Raw genomic sequence first — 23286 nt, forward strand, 5'->3', positions numbered from 1 at the left:
AATTTAATAAATGTTGATTAAATGAGCAATTACATACAGGTACTATTACTCTCTTCATGTTATAGATGTGAAAATGTTGCCCACATGGTAAGTAGCTTGACAAAGTGCTAACAAGTAGGAAGTGATAAATCTGGAATTCTAACATAGGATACCTTACTCCAAAAGTCTATCTGGCCTTAAGTTCAAAATATTCAGTATGGAATCATAAATGCCAATACTATGAAGTCATTAAGTAAGGACAATTTGGCTTTTTCCTTTCTTTTCCATTTATCCAAAAGCACTGAAAAAATGCTGAAATATTTTATTTTCTTTTTCTTAATATAGTTTATTGTCAAGTTGGTTTCCATATAACACCCAGTGCTTATCCTAACAAATGCCCTCCTCAATGCCCATCACCCACTTTCCCTTCTCCTCCATCCCCATCAACCTTCAGTTGTTCTCAGTATTCAAGAGTCTCTTATGGTTTGCCTCCCTCCCTCTCTTTAACTTTTGTCCCCCCTTTCCCTCCCCAAAGGTCTTCGGTTAAGTTTCCCTGATCCACATATAAGTGAAGACATATGGTATCTGTCTTTCTCTGCCTGACTTATTTCACTTAGCGTAATGCCCTCCAGTTCCATCCACGTTGCTACAAATGGTAAAATATCTCATTTTCAATAATAAGTAACTGAGGGTGCACTATATGGAAGGAGCTTTGTAAGCACTGTGCAAGAACAAAAGCATAATAAGGGATATTCTCCACAGGAAAAAGAATTTGAAAGGGCTTTATCCCAGCCTAGGGGAAGGGAATTCTTACCACTTAAGATACCTCCAGACTTCCTGTCTCATTTAAAAAGGGAAGAAGACATAATAAACAGTGGTCAGATCTTTAAGAAAACATATTGAGAACATGGAAAGAACTGGAAAGGAAAGAGGAGATAGGAAGGAAGTTTTTATTACTGGAGAAACACTTGAGAAGGGAATAGTCCAGAGATGCAGGTCAAATAAGAGATTGGGGTTTAATTGGAAGGTTCTAGAGCACTACCCATACTCCATATCACATACAACAGGGTTCTGATGCAGAAACAATGGATAATAGGAGAGAGAGTTATAAGGCATAAACTCTCTCTGAGAAGTAGCCCTTAGAGAAGTCAAATAAGGACACTTTGAAGTGACAGCAAATATTAAAAACATCCAGCTAATTCTAACCAGATTCACATACATCTTTGCACTAAAGTTCCCTTTTTTTTAGTTTTTACTTCAGTTCCTGCTAACTAATATAATGTCTGGCTTTTAATAAGACATCATCCAGGGCATGACAAAAACTAAACAAAAGAGAACAAGAAAAAACACTGATTAAAAAATGAAAACAATAATCAGAACCAGACTAAGCTGACACAGATGTTGTAATTATCAGATAGGGGATGTAAAAAAAAAATCTATGATTAATATGTTAGATCTCTAATGGAAAAGTAGGCAACATAAAAGAACAGATGAGTAATGTAAGCAGAAATCTAGAATCTGAACAAAAGAATCAAAAGCAAACACTAGACATCAAAATAGTATAATAGGAATGAAGAATACCATTGATAGTGTTATCGTAGACTGGACAGGGCTGAGAAGAGACTCAGTAATCTTTTTTTTTGTTTTGTTTTTTTGTTTTGTTTTGTTTTTTTTGTTTTTTGTTTTTTTGTGTTTTGTTTTGTTTTTTGTTTTTTTTTTGGAGAATCAGTAATCTTGAAGTTAGGTCCGTGGAAACTCCCTAGACTTGAAGAATTAAAAATGGGGAAAAAAAATCAGAACAGACTATCTGAAAACTTTGGACAACATCAAAAGGTGTTTTATATACATAATTAAATGCCAGAAGGAGAAGGGAGAGCTGAGCAGAAGTATTTGAAGCAATAGTGGCCAAGAACTTTCCAAAATAATGACATACTTCAAACTACAGTTCTGGGAAGCTCATAGAATTAAAAAAAAAAAAAAAAAAAATGGACACATACACATTTGTAGTCTACAGAAAAGCAAAAAATAAAGGAAAAAACCCCAGAAAGAAGCCAGTTGTAGAGAAATCACCTCACCAATGGATATAAGAATTACAGTGAAAAAAAAAAAAAAAAAAGAATTACAGTGTACTCCTCATCAGAAACAATGCAAAAAAAGATGAGAACAAAGGAAAATATTTAGAGGGTTGAAAGGAGTGGAGGAAAAAACATTTCAATATAGGATTCTATATCCAGTGAAATAAACTGAAAGATAAATAAAGACTTACATAAACAAACAAAAATAGAGGGAATTTATAGCCAGCAGACATTCCCTGCAAGAAATCTTAAAAATTCTTCAGTCAGAAAGAAAATGATATAGGTAAAAATCTTAGATATACATAAAGAAAGGAAGAGGATCATAAAGGGATAAATTTAGGTTAAATAGTTTATTTTTCTTATTGTTAGAACAGTTATCTAAAAGGCAGTTATACAGTATATAAAAATAACTGGTTAAAGCAATGCTAGTAATAATATATTGGATAATTGAATTAAGTGGGTAAGTGAAATGAATGACTTGTCACTCAGAATGGGATGGAGGAAGTGGGAACACTCTGTTATAGGCTACCTACACTACATATGAGATGGTATAACGTTAGAAGGTGAACTTGGAATGGATAAAATGTACATTATATATTAAAGGCATTCATTACTTTTAAAAAAGAAATTTACTTTTGTTAGCTAAGAGGATATAAGTGTGTATATTGGACTTGAATAATTAAATAACTGCATGTTGGTTGATGGGAGCCATATTTCTTATTATTAGAGGTGGGGGTTAAGGGTAATCAGGGGAATCAGGCTAAAATGATACATGTGGCAATAGACCAGAATGGGAGATATAGAATGAACTCAAATGTAGCTTAATATAAATATATATTTATATAGCTATAAGCTATATAAGCTATATAATATAGATGCATACAGAAATACTTATTTATATGTGCATATACAAAGGTCAGATACACACGCGATTCTATGCTGTGTCAGCTGAGAGAATGCAGAGCAAGACACCTTAGCAACAAGTACACCTAACACCCAGCTCTTGATTTCTAATGCTCTTCTCCAGTAGCAGGAACCAGAACTCCTAGGGGTTATGTCTGGTTCTAAGACTGGAAAGGAAATATAAAGATGAGTCTGAGGCGTCTTTTAGTTCTTGAAAGCAAAACAAAACTAAAAGCCAAAAACTAAAAACCAAAACCAAACCAACCCCCCCCCCACCAAACCTCACAAAAACCAAAAATACTTAAAAGAAAGAAAAACATTTTGATGAGAAAATGTCAAGGGTCACAGGAACTAATTGAGAGTTCCCAATGGCCAAAACTGAAATAAATTTGAGTAATAAGTAAATTTTCATTGGATTATAACTTAAAGTACATAATAAGTAAGTAAATAAATAGGTAAATACTATATATCTATACCTATAGTAAACCAGGGGAATAATAAAATCTCTCATGAAGAATTCTAAATAATTTATGTAGATACTCTTTCCTCAAGAAGATAAAGCATATCTCCTCATTCCTTAAATATATGTAAATATTACAGTAAGGAAGGTGAAAATACAGTATGAAAAGGGAGGAAAATATAGTAGAAAGATCTACAAACAGTATCTCAACCAGGTGATCAATATTAACATCAAAGTGTATGTCCATAGTGTGTGCCTATTAAATCATTTGATGAAAATGGCATTCCCCTTTATGATCTCCCCCTCCCCAAAACACATAACCATGTACAATCAAGAAAAACATAAGAGGGGCGCCTGGTGGCTTAGTCGGTTAAGCGTCCGACTTTCGCTTAGGTCATGATCTCGCGGTTCGTGGGTTCGAGCCCCGCGTCGGGCTCTGTGCTGACTGCCAGCTCAGAGCTTGGAGCCTGTTTCAGTCTGTGACTCCCTCTCTCTCTGGCCCTCCCCTGCTCATGCTGTCTCTCTCTCTCTCTCTCTCTCTCCTAGAAATAAATAAAACATTAAAAAATTAAAAAGAAAAGAAAAGAAAAGAAAAACATAAGATGCCATCACTAGAAGGACATGTTACATAATATCTGACTAGTATTCCTCCAAGGGTTAAGGTCATAAAAAAGACAAGGAAAATTTGAGAAACAAACCATTATAACCAATTGGAGCAAAGGGAACCCAATTACAGAATATAATGTGGTATCCTGGATCCTGGAAAGGGATATTGTAAGGATCCCCTACTATTATTTTGTTATTGTCAATTTCTTCCTTTATGTCTGTTAGCTTTGTATATTTAGGTGCTCCTGTATTGAGTGCACATATTTATACTATAAAGCCAGTATAGTGCTTAAAGTGCAAAAACAGTTAAATCAATTTGACCTATGAATCAGTCACATAGCAGTACTCTCAACAATAGCCAAAACATGGAAAGAGTCTAAGTGTCCATCAACTGACAAATGGATCAAGAAGATATGGTTCACCTATANAGTCACAAAATAAAAGGATCTGAAGTATGACATATTCATAAAATGTGGGGGAAGGGAGTACAAATTTAGTACTTTTAGAATGGGTTCAGTTTTACATTACTACCAACTAAAAATAGACTGCTATAGGCAAAAGATACTATATATGACCCTAGTGGTAACCACAAGTCGAAAACCTATAATAGATATAAAAAAAATAAAAAAGAATCCAAACATATCACTAAAAAAAAAGCCATCAAATCACAAGGGGAGAGATCAAGTGAAGAAAGAAACAGAAAACTAAAAAACAACCCCCCAAAAATCAAAACCTCCAAAAACAAACAACCCCTCCCATCACATCCAAAACCAAAAGTATCTCTGTAAAACAAGTGACAACATGACTCTGATACATACATATCAGTAATTTCTTTGAGTGCAAATGGACTAAATTCTCCAATCAAAAGCCATAAGGTGACTGAATGGATAGAAATTCAAGACTCAATTCTATAAGGATCTCACCAAACTCCACACCTGAAAAACAATTAATCCAGTGAAGAAATGGGCAGAAGACATGATAGACACTTCTCCAAAGAGGACTTCCAGATGGCCAACAGACACATGAAACGATGCTCAGTGTCATCCATCATCAGGGAAATACAAATTAAAACCACACTGAGATACCACCTCATGCCGGTCAGAGTGGCTAAAATGAACAAATCAGGAGACTCTAGATGCTGGCGAGGAGGTGGAGAAATGGGCACCCTCCTACGCTGTTGGGTGGGAATGTAAGCTGGTGCAACCTCTCTGGAAAACAGTGTGGAGATTCCTCAAAAAAAACTAACACTAGAACTCCCCTATGACCCAGCAATAGCACTGCTAGGAATGTACCCAAGGGATACAGGAGTGCTGATGCATAGGGGCACATGTACTGCAATGTTTAAAGCAACACTCTCAACAATAGCCAAAACATGGAAAGAGCCTAAAGTGTCCATCAACGGACAAATGGATCAAGAAGATGTGGTTTATCTATACCATGGAATACTACATGGCAATGAGAAAGGATGATATCTGGCCATGTGTAGCAACGTGGATGGAACTCAAGGGTGTTATGCTAAGTGAAATAAGTCAGACAGAGAAGGACAGATACCATATGTTTTCGCTCATAAGTGGAACAGGAGAAACTTAACAGAGGACCATGGTGGAGGGAGAGGAGAAAAGTAGTTCAGGAGAGGGAGGGAGGCAAACCATGAGAGACTCTTGAATACTGAGAACAAACTGAGGGCTGATGGGGGAGGGAGAGGAGAAAGGGGGTGATGGGCATGGAGGAGGGCACTTGTTGGGATGAGCCCTGGGTGTTATATGGAAACCAACTTGACAATAAACTATTAATTGAATAAACAAATAAATATATAAATAAACAAACTTAAAAAATAAAAGGAAAATCAAGACTCATCTATATGCTGCCTACAAAGAGACTCACTTCAGCAGACCTAAAGATACATGATTGAAAGTGAAGGGATGGAAAAACATTTACCGTGCAACTGGAAGTAAAAAGAAAGCTGGGATAGCAATGCTTTATTGGGCAAAAACTTTAAAATAATGACTGTAACAAAACAAAGGACACTACATAATGATAAAGGAAGAATCCAAGAATAGGCTATAACCATTGTAAAATCTTAGTAACAGGGAAAACCGGGTGTGGTAGAATATATGAGAACTTTCTGTACAACTTTGCAATGTTTCTGTGAATGTAACACTAATATAAAATTGAATTTTCAAAAGGAAACCCACAGAATAGAATATATTTGTGAAATACATGTCTGTGAACATCCAGGTTATATAAAAACCACTTACAAATAAATTTTTTTTCTGGTATGAATCGATTTTTAAGAAGCAGACAATCTGATAGAGAAATGGACATAAGACTTAAATGATACTTCATAAAAAATAAAGCATATAAAAATGGTTTCATTAGTCATTAAGGAGTTATATGTTAAAATTATAGTAACGTTCTACTATATACTCACATACTCCCCACAAAGAATAAGATGAAAAAGGCTAAAGACGGACAATAACACGTACTGGAGAGAATTTTAAGCAATCAGAAATCTCACCACTGTTAGCCCAGCGTGTGTGTGTGTGTGTGTGTGTCTATGTGTATATATGTGTGTGTGTACTTATGAAATACATATATTCTGTGCATATAGTATATATTCAGTAAATATACACACACAATAAAAAAGATACGTACTAGAATATTTGTAGCAGCACTACCTGTAATCATCTAAACCTTGAAGGTACTGAAAGTATTATCAACAATAAAATGAACTAAGGTATCACACATTCAAATACCAACACAGAGATTGGAGCATCTATGACTTCATGTAGCAATATGGATGAAATTACAAATATAATGTTGAACAACATATTAAAAATAAAAGTATACATGGTATACTACTTTATGTTTATGAAGTACCAAAAATGACCAGAAAAAAATCCCTGGTGTTAAATGTCAAGGAAATGGTTTTCCTTGAATACATGTTAACTGGAGGGATATAGGAAGAGAGGAAGCTCTTCATGTTTTGATTTTTAAAGTAGTGTTGAGCTAGTGTGTTCAGTTTTTGAGAATTTGTTAGGTTCACTTTTCTGTGTATATGTATGCATATATACTTATATACATGTGTATATATATACATATACCAATATATACATATTCAAAATATGTTAAAATATATAGATATGAAAACATTATAGAATAATTTAAAGAACACCTACATCAATCAAAAGGCAGTGCAACAAAACAAAGCATAAAAACCAGAGTAAAAAAACAAACAAACAAGAATTATGTAATGATAAGGGGAATATCTAAGAAGAATCACTGTAATCGAAGATCTATGTTTAGGGGATGTAATATTATGAGGTATGAAGTTACACAGTGAGCTTCCTAAGTACTGTGGCCAAAGGTGGAGTAGTGTGTGTGTGTGTGTGTGTGTGTGTGTGTGTGTGCATATATTACATATATATAATATATATGTATGTGTATATCTATGATAAAGCATTAAGACAATTTTAATATTTTATATTTTAAACTGGTTTTGAACTCATATAAATATGACACTTGAGTCTCTATGTCGGAGACATTGGAGAGCCTAATATGTAATATAAAATACTTTTGTCCTACATTTTGTCCTTTTTAAAGAATGCTCTGAGAATAGACAATACTTTCTTAGATACACACATTAAGACCTGTAGTTAGGAGCCTTCATAGTGGGACATTTTGTTGTGTAGCCCCTGCCCAGTCTGGGACTGATAATTTGCTAATTCTTTAACACTAGCAAAGCACTAGCCCTAGTTATGACTTTCTAATCAGCAGTCCTGTACTTAAATAATTTTTTTTTCTAAAATCATGAATATATAGTTTCCCAGCTTCTAGGAAAATAATGCTTGTTTTATGCTGATTTAATTTAATTGATACATAAAGGAGAAATAACCAAAACCTGTGATATGTGTTCAGTGTTTTATTTTACAGTTTTTCTTCTGCTCCTTTCTTTCTCTTTAAAGCCCATTATTTATTCATTGTCTTCAGGCCTCTGAGCACGTGACTGACAAGGGCAATGACTGCAAGAAAGAACATTGCTTGAGCAGGAGAAAAACTCAGAGTACTGGGTGCTTTTGTTATGGAGACAGACAGCCTATGAGAGATTGGGATGTGACTCCAGTCAAATAGCAACAGGAAAGGAGATTTCATGTTTGTAATTAGAGACAGGGAACTGGAGGGATTTGGAAGTGATTTTAGTTGTGAATCAGGAGCTGAGGAAGTGGAATCAGAGGAAATCCACATTTGCATTAAAACTATTAACAAAAGCCTCTCTCAGCTCCTGGTAACAGGGCCTGGCTCAGACCCGCATTGCATTTTAGGAAGATCATGCTTCAACACTGTTCCATCACAGCAGCTGGGCTTGCCATGTTCATGTAAATGCCTTACTAAATTGTTCAGAAAGCCCATCACTATTCCTAATGGGTAGGAGCACTCCTGAGGGAGGCAGAGAGAGTGAAGAGAGGATTGCACCTTGTGGAGTCAACATAATCAGGAGTCAGAAACAGTCTTTAAGGCAAAGGGCAGGTGAATAGGAAACTTTAGGGGTGTGTGTTAAAGGGTTCAGAAGCAGTTAACAAATGTGAATGCAATTCAGCTTCCCACTTATCCAGCTTTCTTCTTGAGTCTTTGGTGTCCTTATCCAAAATGCTTTTTAACTCCATTTCAGAATGACATTGCTCAAATTATAATTTTGAGGATTGTAAACTTTTGTCATTGTACAACTATAATGATCCTTTTCTCCCTACCAATGAATAAATTGGAGCAAGAGACCCCTTGAGAATGTATAGGAACTACTCTGTAAATTCAGACTATGGCACATCTAGAAACAAGCACAGGCAGCCTCCACCATGGTGACCCTGGGCCATTGGCCATCTTAACTCACATGTATCTTAGCTTGCCTTGAATTGTTATCATAATACAGATATTGATATATTTTGTGTGCGTATTTTTCTGTGTGTATTGGATTCTATGTACAGTAAAACCTTGGTTTTCAAGCATAATTCATTCCAGAAACATGCTTGTAATCCAAAGCAGTTGTATATCAAGATGAATTTCCCCATAAAGAATAATGGAAACTCAGATGATTTGTTCCACAACCCAAAAATATTCATATAAAAATGATTACAGTACTGTGATATAATACAAAATAATAAAGAAAATATACAATATAAGGAAAAGTAAATTACCCTGCACTTACCTTTGAAAACCTTCTGGCTGGCAGGAAGGAGACAAGAGAGAGGAGGGTTATTGTTAGTGTATTTTACTATCACTAACGGAATCATTGCTATCTATTAGCTCAATGGAATCTTTTTCTTTTAGTCCAACTTTAACAAAGAACCTATTCAATGACTTAGAATGACACAAAGCATTTCTAAGCTTACTCTGATATGGAAAAGTAAATGATTGTCCATAGCTGCTTAGAAGTGACAAAAATAAACTAGTTCCAGTTGTGAGTACCTTCCAGCGTCCTGAAAAATCACTTATTTCTGCCAAATACCATAACCTGAGACTAAAGATCCAAGCATGGGAGATGATTACCCATAATCCCATAGCAAGAGAGAAAGAACCATTGGCCCAGTTGTGATCATGTGATGTTCGGTGTCACGTACTACCTGTATTGCAAGACATTGCTCATTTATCAAGTTGAAATTTATTAGAAATGTGTGCTTGTCTTGCAGAACACTCGCATAACAAGTAACAATCCAAGGTTTTACTGTATTGCATTTCTATTGTATTATATTTCTGCAAGTTTCCTAATAAGTGTCAAATCAGATGCTGGCCCCTCAGTCTGTTCTCAGAGACAAGCATCTGAGCCTCTCACATCCAAAATCCAGCCTCTCAATGCCCACCTTCATGTGACACTCTGAGGTGGATTAGTCTTGCACAGGAATTTTTAAAGAGCAGTTCCTTAGATCACAATAGCCTGTGGATGTCATGGATGGGACCCCTGTTGATTTGCAAACCTCTTTGTGTTGGGGGCTCATCTCTCGGGTGCAGGTCTTAAAAGTTAGGTATGCCTGAAGTGGGGTTCAAAGCCTTCGTTCCTCAGGAAGATGCTCCAGGTTTTGAGTACCCTGTTGGATCACTGCACCAGAGATGAGGTTTATGATGTGATGGTGTCTCAGCTTCTCCTACCCACTTTGATGTGGGCCTTCCTTCTCTTGCCTGATGTAAAATTCCTGAGCAAGTTTTATTTAAAAAATCTTTTTAAGTAATTTCTACCACCAACGTGGGGCTCAAACCCTTAACCCTGAGATCAAGAGTCAATGCTCTACTGACTGAGCCAGTCAGGCACCCCTGCTAAGCCAGTGTTTAGATTTTTGTCTGGTTTTGTTTTGTTTTCAGAGGTAGTTGTCCCATTTGTAGCTGTGGATTTTGTGTGTTTTCAGGAGGGGGTGAGTTGAGTTCAGGATCCTTATATATTGGCAACTTGAACCAGAACTTGTCTACATTTTTAAGTGTATTTTAATCCATACTCTCCCAGATATGTTTTCCTATTTGAGTTTTTTCTATGTGTTATAGCACCATAATTAGGCTGTACCCACTATAGAGATATAAGATGGTATGTCAGTAATCTGCATTAAATTTTAGGGTTTCATAATCACAGTCTTATTTCATTTCTGTGCCTCACAAATCCAATGAGACAGGAATTATTAATACCTTCATTTTAAAGATGACACAATGGAAGCTCAGAGAAAGAATGTCCCCATGATTATAAAGTCAACAATAACTCAAAGCTTAGAGTTTAAATGATTTAGCTCTACTCCAACTAGTGCTGTCTCTATGTTTAATTTCCATTTTTGGATCAGTCGCATACTCAAGGTTGTTTGCTATTCTACAAATAAACATAAATGTACATTCAGCTTGATGGGTATGCACTACTCCATGCAGATATGTATGTGGTGAGTAGGAAATTTTGGTTTCCCTGGCTTCAAAATGTTTGAAATCATGTAAATAGGCAAAATGTAAACAACTTATTAATCATGAATCATTAACAAAGGGTTGTGGGAGTATAAACAAGGGTAGTGATTGATTCTTTCCAAGAGGACTGGGGAGGTCTTCACAAGAAACATCAATGTTTCCAGATCCAGAAAGATGAATTGGAGTTTTCAAGGTGAATAAACAGGGATGGGTGTTCCATAAAGAAACCCAATATGTTAAAAGGAAATGGTGTTGTGAAGAGATCTAAGACCAGCAAGAAGGGCCATATGACTCTGTAGGGCAAAAAGTCAAGAGTCATTTGCAGAACAGGCTATAGAGGTGTATATGGCCTCTCTGTGGAGTAATATCTGTGTCAAGTCTGGGGTTAATTCTTTACAATCCTGTTTATCAGAGGAGTGATACAATCCATGTTTTATAATGAAATTTTAAAAATGAACTATAAGAGCCACTGCTTATTATGTTCCTCTTATATATCTAAGTCTATAGTAGGTGCTTTATGGATGTCATAAAATTAATAGACTAGACTATCTACTAAAGTAGATAACATTGTTCTCATTTTACTGATGATGGATCTGAGGGCAAGAGAAGGTAAGTAACTCACCAATGACCACAAAACATCCAGGATTTTTAGTCTGGATCAACTCTGTAATTCCCTATGATTTCGCTGCTAATGAGAAGGAGGGGACACACATACACAGCACAGATATTGGAAGCTGAAGACTGGTCATAAAAGAAAGAAATCATAGACCATTATGTTAGATTAGTAAATATGTTGTGAGGGCTTGAACTAAGGCAGAATCAGTGGGCTTGGTGAGAAAGATGGAATTTGAGGGATGTTTATAAGTTGGCATATTCTTTCCCTTTTCTAATGCACCAACATTAAGTTACAGAGCATTCTTTTTTAAATGTTTATTTATTTCTTTTGAGAGGCAGAGAGAGAATGAGAGCAAGAAAGAGGGGCAGGGGCAGAGAGAGAGGGAAGGAGAATCCCAAGTAGGCTCCACTCTGTCAGTGCAGAGCCCAATGCAGGGCTTGATCTCACAAACTGTAAGACCTTGATCTGAACTGAGATCAAGAGTTGGATACTCAACTGACTGTACTACACAGGAGCCTGAGTTACAGAGCATTCTTTAAATAATCACATCAGATAACATCATTTTCCTTCTGTCTCTTTATATGTAATTAAGAAAAGAATCAATACAAAAATAAGTGTTTGTCAAATTTTCCAGCCTCCTTTTCTTCATCCCAGGAGTATCAATCTTTCACAGATTCTTTCTGTATGATGAGTTCTTTCTGCTCTTTGTATATGCTCTTTATTGTCTGGATTTTACACACTTTCATTTTGCTAATTTATCCTATGCTCTCAGCTTAAATGCTATCTCTTCAGACAGGTCTGTTTTGGTCAACAATCACTTTCTAATGATAAAATTGGGTCAAAATGAAATAGGCCAATGTGAGTAGTAGTGAAATACCTGCCAGTAGGAGTATTTATGGAGGATCTATGAAAGATTTATTGGAAATTATATAGGTTACAACAAAAGAGTCTCACAAAGGGCTTAAATATATGTCTAAGTATAAGGACATCCTCACTGAGGAAGTGAAGTTTTGGCTGAAGGCTGAGAAAAAGCCAGTTTTGTAAAAGTGGGGGAGGGTTTCGTGGTGAGGAAAAGGGCATTCAGGGAAGACAAGAGTGTGCAAAGGATCGAGTGTGCAGTAAATGTGACACACTCAAGAACCAGAAGGAAGAGCAGTGTGACTGGACCAGGCAGCAAGGGTGAGGGTGGACTGGCAGACAGGGTTATTGTGCAGAAAACAGGCCTTGCTTCCTATGCTGAGAGGGGCCCTTACTGCCTCAGGGTAGAGAAGCGCAACTGACCTTTATCTTGAGGTGCAGCAGGCAAACTGCTTTCTCTCAAGAAAACTCCTGAGTTCAGCTGTGATCTGTGGTCCCAGCCAGTTTCATCAGCTAATATGCTACTCCCCACGCATCTTGGTGGAAAATTCAAACAAGTCTCTTCCAAAGTCTGAATAGGAAATGTATTAAATCAGAATGTTATCTGAGGAAAAGGTCAGGGTGGCGCTGATAAATCTTCCTGTAGTCCTCACCTTAAAGAACATTTCAAACTCTGTCCTGTCAAATGCTCTGTTCACTTGGATATTGTTCTTGGCTGAAGCAAAGTCCTGGGGAGTTAGTGGAAGTTGGCTCCTTTAATACAGAATTTTTCATGTTCCTTATAAAAATGTCATGAGTTGATTCAAAAATATTTTTATTGGCACCTGAACTGGTGAGTCTGCAAAAGGCTCTATGCAAGTTGATTCTTTAGGACATGCCAGCTTTCCTCCAGGAGAGAACAAATAAAACCCTTAGATCTGAATCTGGAGAACCTTCCTCTCAGATCTCTTTGCAAACACATTATGAGACAACTAAAATTGCCCTGGTTTGCCAAAGAATAGCCCATTTTACTTTTTTTTCTTTCTTGACTTTAAAAATTTTAGTTTCAAATAGTTTATAAGTTTTACATTGTAATCATTTTTGGTTTAAGGTGACAGAGGCATCACATCAATCTTTACCCCAAAATAGTCTACTTTTATATTCCCTGAGCTGAGGCATTAAACAGGTTCCTTCAGAAAATAACAGGAACTTGGGACACCTAGGTGACTCAGTTGGTTGAGCTTCTGACTTCAGCTCGGGTCATGATCTCACAGTCTGTGAGTTTGAGCCCCGCATTGGACTCTGTGCTGACAGCTCAGAGCCAAGGGCCTGCTTCAGATTCTGTGCCTCCCTCTCTCTCTGCTTCTCCCTCGCTCACCTCTGTCTCTCTCCTTCTCAAAAATAAATAAACATTAAAAAAATTTTTTTTAAAAATAACAGGAGCCCAGATTCACTACTCTTAACAACATAGGGGCGTCCAGGTGGCTCAGTTGGTTGAGCATCTGACTTCGACTCAGGTCATGATCTCACAGTGAGTTTGAGCCCTTCATAAGTAGGGCTCTGTGCTGACCGCTCAGAGCCTGGAGCCTGCTTCAGATTATATGCCTCACTCTCTCTCTCTGCCTCTCCCCCAAATAGTACTCTGTCTCTCCAAACAAACAAACAAACAAACAAACAAACCCAAGTTAACCTTGCTTCTTTGACAAGAGGTGAAGAAAGTGACCTGTCACTTAGTCTGTAATCTGGGGATGAAGCTGATATGAAGCTACTCGAATCACATCACTCAGACCCTCCACAAGGTCAAAACTTTCTCCAGATTTCCAATTGAGGTTATTTTGAAGCAGAACTCAATTTTCCATGTGGAGAAATGGGTGAGACATGCTGGGCTGTGGCAGTAAAATGAAGAGAGAAGCCATGGTGTCAGAGGTTGTTTATGGTAGTCAGAGACTGGTCCTCTGGGGGTTGAACACATGTACAAATATGTTAATCAAGTTCCGACAGATATTTAATGCTCTCTCACCTAATTTATGCCTTTCCCAGCAAACTCTGAAGGTCAGCAACTGTGCAGTTTGCAAAAGATTTTCAAATTATCGTTTTTCCTCCTGAGGAAGAATAGTATAAATTATAATTCGTTGAGCATCTTCTATGCATCCAAAACCATGCTGGTCACCCTAGATTAATTACTCTATTAAATATTTTAAACAACTCAAAAGCATGGGAATTATTATCACCTCAATTTTGCATGTGTGGAAATTAAGGCTTCCAGACTGTGGGATAAAGCTGATGTAAAGCTCCATTAAGAATGCCCACAGAACCTTAGCTTTCAACACACCCCTGAACAGGTGGGTGATATATGGAGAGATAGCAGGACTCTCCCTGGGGAGGACTAAGTATAAACCACGGGCTTCCCACTTATTCATTTGCCCTAGTGATCTTTTTGAGGTTTGGTTTTCTTATCTATTAAAGGAAGATAATAGTAAGACTTTGATGACAAACTCGATTCACTGAATGTGCCTGACACATTGCCTGATATTAGGTGACTTTTGCTTGCCTCTGAATTTTAGAACCATCTTAAATTTTAGTTCACTTAAAGGTATTTTGCTTTACTAGAAAGCTTTTTATAAGTGATTCTCCATTTCTACCCTTGACGTATTTGAATGATCCTATCAATGAAGATACAGAAAATGTTAAGGCACAGCCCATTGGGTGTGTGATCAGACCCATAAATCTGATAATCATAGATATCGAGAAGGAATTCCCAGAAGGCTTCACTTGATAGATGATGCTTATTTCTTTAACTGTATATGTACTTATGTTCATTGTATATGCTGATATACCTACCATATCTGAACTCTCATGATAACAAACAAAAAGTTTTTAATATTTATTTACTTATTTTGAAAGAGCATGCGAATGGGGCATGGGCAGAGAGAGAGGGAGTGAGTGAGCAGGGAAGAGGGGCAGAGGAAGAGAGAATCCCAAGCAAGCTCCATGCACTCAGCACGGAGCCTGATATGGGGCTCCATCTCACAAACTGTGAGATCATGACCTTAGCTGAGATCAAGAGTTAGACACTTAACCGACTGAGACATCCAGGTGCCCCAACAAACAAAAATTTAATGCTAACAAAGAGAGCCCCCTCTATGCCTCCAGTTTTCAAAAGTAAATGCTTATTTATTTGATATTTCCTATTTTAATTTTTCTTCCAAAGAACCTGCTCAGAGGCAGATACTCTCTCAGCCTTAGGCTGATCTGTCTCTGGACCATTGTACTTATGAGTTAATATACTATGGTTTATCATTAAATCACTCTCTGGTTAGTTCCTGTGTGATTCTTATGTCTCCAGCCAGAATATATGCCAGAGAACTAACACCATGTCTGTTTTCTTTAAGTTACACATGGTCTGAAACATACGGAAGAGCAACCAAGATGGAAAGTTCGATGAGGGCAAGGAATCTATTTGTCTTTTTGTATTGGATCTTTTTTTAAAAAAAATATTTTTATTTATTTCTAGGAGAGAGAGAGAGACAGCGTGAGCAGGGGAGGGTCAGAGAGAGAGGGAGTCACAGACTCTGAAACAGGCTCCAGGCTCTGAGCTGGCAGTCAGCACAGAGCCCGACGTGGGGCTCGAACCCACGAACCGCGAGATCATGACCTGAGCTTAACTGACTGAGCCCTCCAGGCGCCCCTGTATTGGATCTTTAACACCTAGGGTAGCATCTGGTACTCAGGAGGTGCTTGCCATGCATTTGCACATTAGCTTACCTGATTGATTTTATGCAGTAGGATTTTATAAGCTTTTATAATTAAGGATAGTTTATTCTTGTCAAGGATTATCATTCCTTAAGTTTCAACTTTTAACACTCTTGTTAATTAAGCTTAGGAAAAAAATAGCAGATGTAGGGAATAGCTAAAGGCTATGAAATAGCAGCATTATTGGGGTGCCTGGGTGGCTAAGTTGGTTAAGCTTCAGACTCTTGATTTCAGCTCAGGTCATAATCTCATGGTTCCTGGGTTTGAGCCCTGCATGGGGCTCTGCACTGGCAGTGTGGAACCTGCTTGGCATTCTCTCTCCCTCTCTCTCTCTCTCTCTCTCTCTGCCCCTCCCCCACTCATATGTACTTCTCTCTCTCTCTCTCTCTCTGAAAATAAATAAATAAACTTAAAAAATAACATTATCAACTGCAATAATAACAATATAAGTTAGTTGCACTAACCATGTGCCAAATATAGCACTTACTGCTTTATATATTATTTCACCCAGTCTTAAGGAACTGATATTTATTACATGCTCATTTATGGGTGAGAAAATGAGACACAGGATGTAAGTAATTTGTGTGAGGACCTAAGTAAGCTGCCAACCTGGGTTTCGAGCCTGGTGATCCACTGCCAGGGCCACCTTCTAACCCTGTGTGTAGTGTGATTCCAGATCTCCAGGTCCTGTCTCAAGACCATGCAAGTAGTTATCTTTCAAAATAAGAGATGAATATCCTAGGAGGCTTCATGTGGAAGACTTTTTTCTTTCCTCTAGTCCTTGCTCCAAATGGCATAAACTAATGATAAATTCTGTATTTTCTTCTGGCGACACGGTGAAGTAGTAGTGTTCTATGATGGTTAGAACAAGGACACTTAGAAGCTTTGCTATCCTGTTTTATAAGTGGTAATGAGTATATTTAAATTCTAGAGCTGCACACTGCTTGACAGCACAGAGGCTAAGATATGATGGTAAACTTATTATTTTATAATAACAATAATAATTACCATAAAAGTAGCATAGGTCCTTTGTGTTCCTGTCATGAAGTGAATATAGAGCAATGGATGATATTTAAGAATATATGCTGAATAATTTAGAAGATCTTTGATCATTAGATTCCCTCATATTTGTGTATACCTTCTACAATTACGATTGTCTAATCAGAATTATGTGGTTATAATGACCACATTTTCCAAGCAAAAAAAAAAAAAAGGATCATATGATCTGATGTATAAACATATACACACACACACATAGAGGCTTGATGACACTTAATAATAGATTTTGTTGTACTTTTATTGAACAAGACTAATTGAGAGGAATAAAACTCTCTACCATTGTCATTGCCTTATAAATCCAAGATGCGTAACCATCATATCTACAGTGCAAAGCATCAGTAGGGAGATGCCTCTTTCTGTATTCAAAGCTATCAAAGGCCTACTTTGTATAAGACATATTTTTCTTTTGCCCAAAAGGTTAACCATCTCTTCTAGTGAATATTTTATTGGCCAGCCATGCTGCTGCTTCATTATCTTTCTAGATTGTTCCAAATTGTCCCCATTTTCTCGGTTCTTGGAGGATTTCTTTTCTATGGGTATATTCCCCCACTCTGCCTTCCACACTTTATGTTACACTGCATGGCATTGAATTTTTTTTTCTCTTTCCATTCCTTCCCATACTCTTCCTTCATGAACAATTAAGTTCTACAGACATGATATTGGGCAGGATTAGGTAAAGGCCTGTTCTGGAAAGAAAGGAACACCACACTGTGCAGCACAGGGATCATGGGTGAAGCAGGGTAAGGAGGATGTACCTGCGGTGGTAGGTGTGGGAGGAGCCCACATGGAGTCTGTGATATCAAATGGGTGAAAGATAAAGGGCTTCCCTGGTGGGTGTGCCTCAGCATAACATGTAGGAGCCCACACTGGGTATAAGGTGGTGACTGGAAATTGTGAAAGGTTGGTTATGTACAGAGTGATTGATGGAAAAAATATGGATAATGGGAGTCTTGCTTCTCACTGTCAAAAGGTAGATAAAATATATATTTAAAAAAAGAAAACTGAAAGGAATCTTTTTAGTTTTGGCAGATTGAAATTTCAAGTATCAGAATGACTTCATGGATGTGTGCATGTGTGTGTGGTTTATTGTATTTCTTTTCTCTGTCCATTGAGAGGGTCTGGAATGGCAAGATACCAATAAAAATGAGTGCACTTTATGCCCAGATCTTGTTCTCTTGATAAATTATCCTCTAGTAGGAAACAGAGAGATCTTTTTGTGCCAGAAAGAACATAATAAAATGCTCAAAGAATGAGGGGGACACATCAAAAAGACACAAGAGCAGTTTGGAAGGGCTCCCTGTGCCAAACTGAGCAATAACTTGAGCATCAAGGTAAATATATAATGCTAGTAACAGATTGCAACCAATTGCAAAAATAGGAAACCATGAATCCATCTGTGTACAAATAAATGAACAAATATTTTTGAAGAGGAAAGGGATCTTTTCATAGTTTCAAAGACCCTCTTCACAAACAAAATACTTGAAAAAAACGAGAGTTAACTTCACAGTGGAGAAGCATCCTCAATCAACATCATCATTTATAATAATAAAGTTAACATTATCAGTCATAGGATATATTAAAATAATTCAGATGACTAAAGAAGAAAAAGGAACTAAATATGCATATAGTCTAATTGTGTGGTAACAGCAGAGAAACCCAAACTCAGGAAGGACTTTCTGCAGAATAGCTGGCCTGAGGTCTTCAAAAGTATCAAAGTTATGAAGTCTAGGGGGTCAGTGGGTAGCTCAGTCGTTTAAGTGTCAGACTTTGGCTCAGGTCACAATCGCAGGGTTGGTAGGTTTCAGCCCCTCATGGGACTCTGGGCTCTGTGCCTAAGGCTCAGAGCCTGATTCTGTGTGTGTGTGTGTCTCTCTCTCTGCCCATCCTCCACTTGCGTGCTCGCTCACTCTCTCTTTCTCTCTCTTTTTCTCTCATAAATAAATATCATTTAAAGTTTTAAAAGAAAGTTATGAAGTCTAGAGAAGACTAAAGAAATATTCCAAAGCTGAAAAAGACATAACAATGAAATACAACAAATGATTCTGCATAGGATTTTTGTGCTATAAAACCATTTTTAGGACACTTGGTATCTGGGTATCGTAGATTGTAGGAATGTATCAATGTTACTTTCTGGTTTTAATGGTGATCATTGTATTATGGTTATATAGGAGAGTATCCTTGTTTAAACAATAACACAAAACTGTTGTAGGGACATCAGGTCAGCAACTCACTCTGAAGTCATTCAGGAAGAAAAAGTTCTTTTGCAGTTCTTTTTATAGATATAGAAAGTATTTTGAAGTGGCCAATAGTTCTTTTACAGCCCATAGTCTATTAACAGGCCCCTCTTTCTTTTCCTCTGTCTGTTTTTGGAGTTGAGCATACAGACAAATCTCTGTTCAGCTTTGCCGCTTTTAAGTTGTGTAAATTAAATAAGAATTCAGTCTTTCCAAACATCAATATTTTAACCGGTAAATTGAAGATAATAATAATGAAAGGGATTAGCAGACCATCTGGCCTACTTTAATCACTCAATAAAAGTTAGGTGTGCCACTATTGTAATCATTGTTCAAGTATTTTTTTAAATAATTTTATATTTATTTATTTCTTTATTTTTAACATGTATTTATTTTTGAGAGACAGAGAGACACACAGCATGAGCAGGGGAGGGTCAGAGAGATAGGGAGACACAGAACTTGAAGCAGGCTCCAGGCTGTGAGCTGTCAGCACAGCCAGATACGGGCTTGAACCCACGAACCGTGAAATCATGACCTGAGCCGAAGTCAGCAACTTAACCAAGTGAGCCACCCAGGTGCCCCTGTTCAAGTGTTTTTGTATCAAATGAAATAGATCTATCTTACTCTTTTAAACAATTTTTAATTGTTCAATTATTTTGGTATGTCTTCCATAACTATATGTGTTTTTATTATATATGTTCATAAATTATTTTCACATTTGTTGCTATTTTGTGCAGCATTGCAATGGTCATCTCTGGATCTATATCTTTGTTCACTTGCTCATTTCTCTCCTTACGGTTTAATCATAGAACAAAATGTAATTTCTGGATGAAAGACATGCTAGTCTATTTAAAATAGGGGGTTAGCAAAGTTTTTCTGTAATAATACAGATATTCTCAGCTTTTCATGTCATACAGTCATTGTTGCAACTACTCAGCTTTGTCACTGTGGCAAAAAACAGAAGCAAAAACAAAAACCAGTCATAAACAAGTGAGTGTTATGTAGTCCTATAAATCTTTATTTACAAGTCAGTTAGTGAGCCAAGTTTTTTGTTGTTGTTACTAAAACTATGAAAGAAAGGGTTCTAGTATTTTTAGTTTTGAAATACTGAAAATCAGGAGGAAGTCAACTTTCACTTTACAATAACCTGACTATGCAGGCAGAGAAGGACAAATATCATATGTTTGCACGTATAGGAGGATTAGGAGGAACTTGACGGAGGAACAAGGGGGAGAAGAAGGGTGGAAATGGTGGGGGAAAGGGAGAGAGGCAAACCATGAGAGACTCTTGAATGCTGACAAAAACTGAGGACTGATGGATGTGGGGGGAGGGGGGATGGGCATGGAGGAGGACACTTGTGGGGATGAGCACTGAGTGTTATGTGGAAACTAATTTGACAATAAACTATTTGTAAAAAAAAAAAAACAAAAAACAAAAAACAGTAACCTGACTATGGAAATTCTACAGCATAATGGGAGTATACCAGTGGCTGTAGATGGAAATTGCTTCCTCTCGTCTGGCAACTGTGACTCCTGTTATCTGAGGTCCACTGTTGAATATCACTCCTGACCACACTGACACTCAGGCAGAGAAGAGCTTAGAAAAACATTTCAGTGGTGTTTCACTCTCTAATGTAGAAGAGTAATTAGCTTATAATGGATTTTATGCATCATTTTAAAGTGGAATAAAAGAGCGTGTGGGACATGATGTAGTGCTTGTGTGGATTTTCAGAAAGGAAGGGGCTATGCATTTAGTAACCTTATGAAATGTCAGAGATTAAAGTCTCTAGTTTCTTCAAGGTTAACCCTTGCTACAAGTCTTTCTCTAATACTTTCTTGTATACTTATATGAGCCATATGGTAATTACTTGACTCTATCTTAGGATAGTTTGCATTTCCCCTAGTGTATATTTAGATTTTCTGGGAGTCTGGGCATTTTTCTGATTTAAGGTTGCTGGTTATAGAGGAGAAATCTAAGCAGCAATTGTCTGATATAGTCTAGACTGACAGTGCTTTTGGTCAGAAGGACAAAGATTGCTGACAAGGGGACCCTGAGTTAACATTCCCCTAGAATACAGTGTGTTATTGTGAGGAGTAGAGTTTCCAAGAACTAAGGAGAGCTGCACTTTAGTGAAAAAGTGAAAAAAAAAAAAAAAAGAAAAAAAAAAGAAACTGTGTTCAGAATATTCATTCTGGAGCTAGGCTAAAGACATCAATATGGTAGTGTCACAATTAATTATATTAAAGCAAAAACAATACTTATATAGGACCTGCTATTTGCCAAGCACTGTTCTGAACTCTTTGCATGTACTAACTCATTTAATACCTGCAATACCCTATGAGGTATATCCCTTTATAATACTCAGTTGAGAGTTACACAGCCCCAGGGTAAAGACTGTAAAAATAAAAATGGCAGCACTGGTGTTGAAACCCAGGGGATCTGGCTACAGAGTAAAATTGTTATACTGAGTTATATGATGTAATATAATGTAAATTAGAAGGATCCTAAATTCCCACAGGATCTCCAGAGTCACATCACCTGAAAATAGGGTCCTGGAATAGCTAATGACTAACTCTTGTAAACACCGTACATATCAGTTTCCAACACCATGCTATCGAGTCTACGTTTTATTTTCCCAAATTCCTTGTAAGATAGCTCCTATTTATGTTCTCATTTGACAAAGATGGACCCAAGGCTCAGAGAGACAAAACTGTCCTTTCTAGATCACACCGCCGCTAAGTGGCTGAGCTAAAATTCACATGTAAGTTTGTCTCCAAAACCCATAATCTTAACAACTATCCTATGCAATTTCAGAGATAAAATAATGAGAAGAACACTGGATTGGAATAAAGATATCTAAGCTTTAGACTCAACTCTTCTGTCATATCATTAGAAGGCACTGGGAAGTCATTGCCTTTCTCTGGGCCTAAGTTTGTTCCTGTATGAAATGAGGACATTTATCTTAATTACTTTTCTTTCTATTAAGCATGATATATGATTCTGTGATCTTTTATGTCAAAATATACATTAGTAACTTTTCAAATTCTAAATTATCCCAAGATATATTTCAATATCCAGAATTTAGTGTAAACAAAGAAAAGAAATTTATTTATATTAAATTATTTTAATGTTTATTCTTCAGAGAGAGACAGACAGAACATGAATGAGGGAGAGTCAGAGAGAGAGGGAGACACAGAATCCAAAGCAGGCTCCAGGAGCTCAGGAGCTGTCAGCACAGAGCCCTATGTGGGGCTTGAACTCACTAACTGTGAGATCATGACCTGAGCTGAAGTTGGATGCTTAACCAACTGAGCCACCCAGGTGCCCCATGAAGAAAAGAAATGTAGGAAAACAGTACTTTAATTCATTGGGATAAAACACTAAAATATTAAATATAGAATACCTGCTTTTGAAAAGTAAGCTAATACTCATCTTTAATATAAATCATGTTGATTTCCTGAGGCCTTGTTTTATATCCATACTCTGGCTATGTGAATACTAGTGTTCAAAGCCTCTGGTTTTGGATGCCCCACATGTCACGTACATAGTATAAGACCACAGGGGCTCAGAACTCTCTTATGCCAGGCTGCTATGAAAATCCAGAACTGTATTTCAAAGTCAATGATGAATTTCCTGTCTATTTAATCAGGGTGTACCAATGAGAAATGAATGTACTGTTCACTCTGCATTTGCAGGATTCCACTACTCATGTCCTCTGGCTCTCCCAGGGTCATCTTCCATTTTCTAGCTAAATGTGATATTGTGTCACAAAAGCTTTCATGGAGATATTTCTAGGTCTACCTTATTTGGAATTCTCTTTCTCTTCTTGAGTGCCCTTAC

The sequence above is a fragment of the Crocuta crocuta genome, unplaced genomic scaffold (genome assembly GCF_008692635.1).
Source record: "Crocuta crocuta isolate KB4526 unplaced genomic scaffold, BGI_CrCroc_1.0 scaffold328, whole genome shotgun sequence".
Classification (NCBI taxonomy): Eukaryota; Metazoa; Chordata; class Mammalia; order Carnivora; family Hyaenidae; genus Crocuta; species Crocuta crocuta.